Below are 6,000 nucleotides of genomic sequence, written 5' to 3' on the forward strand. Positions count from 1 at the left end.
ACAAAGTAGCACTTCCACCCCCTGTTCCCCCCAACATCCTCCAAAGCTTTGACACCTCGTGACACACACTCTTCTCTGCCCTCTGGATGCAACTAGAACACTTCAAAGATCCAGCTGAAATGCATCATCTCCTTCAGAAAAAAAAAATAAAATCCAGCACATTCCAGTCACCTGCTCTTCTTTTGTACAGCTCCTTTGGGCTTTGCCACTGAGAACAAGCAGGAGGCACCCGTAGACACCAACACTCATCAATCAACTCAGTGATCCTGGGAGAAACAGCACCAAATCCTTGATTCCAAAAGAAACCAGGGGATGTGGACACTTCCACCATGGCAAATCTACTGACAGCTTTGAGACAGAAGCACCACTCAGCATCCCACAACCCCAAACACCACGGATTGAACTCTGCCCCAGGGTGACCCAGAATTCCAGGGAACACGGCCTCTCCTCCAACTTGGCTTCTGTGCTCACAACTCTGCCCGAGGAATATCGAGGATTTCCCACTTCTGGAACACCAGACCAACTTCAGGACACACTTGCTGGGTTGCTGCAATCAAGCACTCCACGCCCTTGCAAAGGTCACTCTGAAGGATCATAAAACCAGCCCAACACAGCTGGATGGGCCACAGGTACCCCCTGCCAAACTGCTGCAGGGCTCCAGGTACCTCCTGGAGGGATGAAAACAGTTCCTCCCTCACTGCTGCAGGGGAGCAGCTTCCCGGGAATGCTGCCTGACACCCGGCACCCAGAGCAAACCCTTCTCCTTGGAGCAAACCCTTCTCCTTGGAGCAGACTCACCCCCGGCCATCCTGGAGCAGCGCAGCCCGGCAAGATGCCACCACCATGCCCAGCTCCTGAGCTGGGGACAGGCTTCTCCTTGGCCCAAGAGATGCCACCACCATGCCCAGCTCCTGAGCTAGGGACAGGCTTCTCCTCGGCCCAAGTGCCTCTTCCGCTACGTGTGTGTGGATCGCTCCCCAGTGATGTAAACACAAAGGCATGCGGAGCAGTGGGCGATATGTAAATCCAGCTGGAAAATCCCACAGCTCAGCCAATCTCCACGCTGCCTCCCAGCTTTGCCCCGGCTGCTCCGGGTTCAGTCTAGTGCAGGAAAAACAACCCTCTCCCAGCACAAGGATTTATTCCCCTGATTGGAGACAGAAAAGTCCTTCGCTTGCTTTAAGGGGAGTTGGAGTTTCTCACCCTCTTTTATAGTTCCCAAACTATTCAGAATTCTGCCTGACAAACAGCAACACGCTCTCTGCCTGGAGAGACAATCCAGGGAACCCCGGTTACCCAGGAACAGCCACAAAAAGGCAGAGCTGGGGAGCGGGACTCGGCTGAAACACAGACGCTGGTGGTGGTGGGGACCTCCAGTGCCAGGACAGCCCTCCAGGGCTGAGGCTGTCCCAGGAGCAGGCACTGCCCCGCTCCAGCCCCAGGACACCTCGTTCAGAGGTGGCTCTGAAGCTCCAAGGCTGTGCTCAAGGCAGAGCAGGAGCAGCCTGAATGGGTAATTCGGATGCTGCTGCCAAAGGCTCCTGGGGGACTTGCTGAGCTCAAAGAGGGGTGACAGGTACCCCTGTGAGCAACCAGCGGCCTCCCTCCTGGGCTCAGCCATCCCTACACCCCCTGATGCAACCCAGGGGCACAGGGACGTGCTGGTGTGTGCCTCACCCTGCCCATGGCAAAGGGAATAAAAGCTGGGAGGGAAGAGTTCCAACAGACTGAACACAGCCACATAATCTGAGTATGGAAGCCAGGAAGGATTTTCTCTCCAGTGCAGCCCTCCTGGCACACCCGGGATGGGATAACCCATGAGAAAGGTACAGTCATGCTCCAGGAAATCCTCACTCAGGGCCAGCAGGGCCTGGGAGCACCCCGGGAACAGGGGAATGCTCAGCCCTCGGGGTGACCCCCACTGAGGCTGCAGAGGCCCAGGAGCACCCCAGGGGCAGGGCACAGCTGGCACAGGCACACGGGGCTCTGGCACCGCCCAGAGCCTGCAGGGCTCCCTGAGGCTCCGGCAGCACCTCGGGATTGTGGAGGGCTGACCTCGGGCAGGGGACACAGACCTCCGTGTGCTGTGCTCTGGGCCACCAGAGACTGGGCTGCACAGGAGGGCTCACCCTGGGACCCCCAGGTCAGGGAACCAAACCACCCCAAAACCATGGACTGTGGGTTTTTCCTTCCTTGAGCCCAATCCATATGAAATCCCCCAGCAGGGAAGGTAGCAGCATCCCCTGACTGGAAACACCACCGTGGCTCAGGTTTCCCGTTTCCACAAGGTCCCCTCCCTCAGGCAGTGTCACCTGCACACAAACCAAACCCAGCAAGGGAGCTTCTGGTGGCTTCAGCCTGGGGGGCCTCAGCCCGTCCCCGCCCTGCTCCAGACAGGGACCCCAGCGCCTGGAGGGGATCCAGCACACTGCAGACAGGACCTGCTCCTGCAGCTTCCTGCATGACTTTAGGAATTTCCCTTGCCAGGGGAGGTGCAGGCTGGACATCAGGAGGGATTTCTTCACAAAAGGGGTTGTCAGGAATTGGAAGGGGCTGCCCAGGGAGGTTTGGAGCGCCCATCCCTGGAGGTGTCCAAGGAACACCGGGATGTGGCACTCAGAGCTCTGGGCTGGGATCAGGCACAGGGCGGATTCAGAGGTCTTGGAGGTCTTTTCCAACCTAAACAATTCTGGGATTCCATGATCTCACACTGCTTTCACTCATCAAGGGCTTTCTGGAACCATCCTTCACCCCCAGACCCTCTCCTGCAAGCCCCAACACCCTCGCTGTGGCTGGAAGCAGCCAAACACTCGAGGCCAAAATGCTGCAGCTGTTTAAGAGGAACCCGACTGCTCAGTGCAGTCTGGAAACACATCGCTGGGGGGAAAACACACAGGGAGGCAAAATCACACTGCTGGGACTGAAACAAAGACACAGCAACGGCGCCAGGGTGGAAGAAACAACTGCTGGGTCACAGTTCTCAACACAGCTACGCCCTGGCAGGGACCCCCGCCTGGACCTGGCGGTTCTGGACACCCAAACCCGCTCCTGGAGCGCTCAGCAGCCCTGTGCCTGTGTCTGAGCCCAGCAGAGCCCGAAGGGAACGGGAACCGAGGGCAATCCTCGCCGCTGCCCTCCCCAGCACAGCAGCTCAGCCATCCCAGTCTGGCAGCCTCTGCCAGCGGGACAGCGGCTGCAGCGGCAGGGCCAGAGCCCGAGAGCTCGTGTGGAATGAGAAGAGAAGGGCACAATCCACAGCTCGTGTGGAATGAGAAGAGAAGGGCACAATCCACAATCCACAGCCCACAGCCCTGGTCCGGACCTGCACATGTTCTGCGGCAGCCACAGAGACCGCCCCGCAGGCAGCACACACGCTGCACACCGTGAGCCCAAAGCCCAGGGAAACGAGGGCAGGAGGGAGCCAGCAGCAACACGTGCTGCTCGGGCACGGAATGGAGCAGAAAACGCCAAAACTGAGCAGAAAAAGGCAAAGCGAAGCGGAGACTGCCATGAGACCCAGCCAACAGCCCGGGAGGGCGGCGGGGGCGATGAGCGAGACCTGGCGGGATTCACCGGGGACGGAACAGCGAGGATGATGCTCGGGCTGCTCGGAGCGCCCCAGCAGAGCCGCTGGCACCCACACACAGCGGCCGGTGGGCACGGGGAGCCTCCGCCGGCACCTCCCCGGCCCGCGGCCCGGCGCGCCCGGCCCGGCCCGGCCCTCCCCTGACGGAGCCGCCCGGCGCGGCCCGCCCGGCTCCCCCCGGCCCGCCCGTACCTCCCAGCGGCGGCGGCGGCCGCAGCGCCGGTGCCCGGTCCCGGCACATCGCGCCCGGGCCTGCTGCGCCCCGCCGCCCGGCCCGGAAGAGCCGCGCCCAGCGCTCCTCGGGACTTGTAGTCCTGTGCGCCGCTTCCTGACCGCGCCGCCGAGCCGCTTGGACTACGACTCCCAGCACACCCCGCAGACAGTCACTCCATGCTACAACCACTGTTGCTACTGGTTCTGCCCGGCCTCCAGCAGCGACCAATCAGAAGGCGGCAACTGCCGCCTCGGGCCACGCTGCGCTGCGCGTCGCCATTGGCAGGGAGGAAAACGATGGCCAATCAGCGCTGGGGAAGGCGGGGCGGCGGTCACGCCAACCGCTGGCGATTGGCTACGCCCACAGAAGCCTGACCAATAGCGGCGTCGCAGTGGCCATAAAACCCGTAGCGTGGAGCACGTGCGTTCTTTCCAGGCAGAGGTGCGGGACGGTATGGGACGGGCTGGGCGGGCGGGAGCGGGGCCGGTAACGGGATATTGCCGAGGGCGGGCCGCTGATGATCCACATTTACCTTTCTGACACCTCGTCTGAGGGCGGCGGGCGGCCGCAGCCCCTGCTGAGCAGCCACGGCTGAGGCCCGCGGTCCCCGCGGCCCGGCCGGGCGGGCGGGTGCGCTCCTCTCCCTCACGCGCTGCCTTCTCCCCTCAGGGCTCGGCGGGAAGCGGCCGCGGTGTCCCGAGCCCCCGTGCCCGATCCGCGGCGGTTCCCGGCGGTGTGGGCCGGTAAAAGGCGGTGTGCCCTGCTCCGGTATTTGTGGTAAGTCGGGCTGAGCCCCGTGGAGGAATGCTGCTCTGCAGCGAGGCGGCTCTCGAGGGACAAAGAAGCAGCTGCGGAACGGGCTGGAGGAAAGAATTGGCCGCCTTTTGCTCTCCCTCAGGGGTTAGTTCAAGCTGAATATCCTGGTCAGGTGGTGGGTGCAGTAGTGTGAGTAACTGAAGGGATTTACATTCTTCAGTGCTGCGGTGTGTATATGGAGAATTAAAATATGTTTTCTGTTTAGCTCCGTGGAAGATAACAAGCTACTTCTGTAATGTTTTCCCACTCTCAAGACCAGCTTTAATTGTAAATGCTTTACTGTTGTATTTCTACTTAAGCTTCTATATAGAGCAAATTTTGTGAATAAAGTTTTGAAAAGTCTGGATTTTGCTTCTGTTTATTGCATGGGGGACGTGTACCTCCACAGACTGGAAAAGATGTGTGGGTACCCAGTGGAACTGGAGTGCATTGAAATTGGATGGATTTTTACGGTGCTGTGTGTTTAGACAATCAAAACACCGCTGCAGCCGTGGAGATTATTAAAAAATTTTATTAACAGGAATGAACCGAAAGCTGTAAACAAGAGCCAGCAGAAATGGGATGTTGCAGGTGAGGCCGAGTCCTCGAACGTGGCGGGGTGCTCTGAGCAATTAACTGGAATAATTAACGCTGCGCTGAGCAATTCCGCGTGGTGGCAGCAAAGACCCGTGGAAAATCCCAAACGGCCGTGAGGAGCACTGGGAAACCAGTCCCACACTGGGAACTGCTGACTGGGAGAGGGGCCGAGCCTGCTCCACGTTTAGGGCTAAGCCACAACCAGGGCTGTGAGGCCTCTGCTGCAGCAGAGTCTGTTCCCCACAGGCAGGCTGGAAGTGCTCCAAAGGGAAACATTTACGTCTTCCTCATTTAAAGGGGTTTTTATTGGTTTTAGACCCACACTGAGACAGAAGTGAGCAGCTGCCAGCTTTGTAACCCGGACAGGTGCCAGTCTGAGGGAGAGGGAAGGTAGCAACCTGACTTTAGGAATCTTAATCCTTTAGGGAGACTCCTTGTCCCCTCAGGATGGGGCTGCTGCTGCTCCAAGGGCAGGATGAGGAAACAGCCGTGGAGCTGCCAGGTTGGTCCTGCCTGACCCAAAAACCAAATTCCTGGGGTGAGGGGGCCCTGACAGCCCCCCCATGACAGAGGTCACCTGACTGCTCCTGCAGGACTGGCAGCAGGATTTGCCAGGAATGCAAACACTGGTTTTCCACAGGTGGTTTTAAAATTTTAATCAATTTTAGGACTTGTCTCTCCCCTAAAGTACCATTTAGGGAAGAAAGCTGGTTCATTTCAAGATCCTTTTTCACCCTGTGAAGCTGTAGCTCCCTGAGGAGTGGAGCTCTGAGCACGTGGGAGCTGCAGAGGCTCCTTGTGCCCATCA

The 6,000-nt window shown here is 59.2% G+C and overlaps 1 protein-coding gene across 2 annotated transcripts in view; it reads right to left on the reverse strand.

Moving 5' to 3' along the window:
* TRAF7 (TNF receptor associated factor 7) overlaps positions 1-3,874 on the reverse strand; it is a 28,393-nt gene extending 24,519 nt beyond the window's left edge. Inside the window, exon 1 of one of the 2 annotated variants that reach the window (XM_084216645.1) lies at positions 3,779-3,874. The gene's annotated coding sequence lies outside the window, so the exon portion shown is untranslated. Of the gene's footprint in view, positions 1-798; positions 929-3,778 lie in introns of those variants that run through there. The other variant, XM_084216646.1, reaches the window with a different exon arrangement.
* Between the last annotated feature and the right edge of the window lie 2,126 nt (positions 3,875-6,000).

Source organism: Fringilla coelebs, assembly GCF_963513975.1.
Source record: "Fringilla coelebs genome assembly, chromosome: 16".
In the NCBI taxonomy this organism is placed as follows: Eukaryota; Metazoa; Chordata; class Aves; order Passeriformes; family Fringillidae; genus Fringilla; species Fringilla coelebs.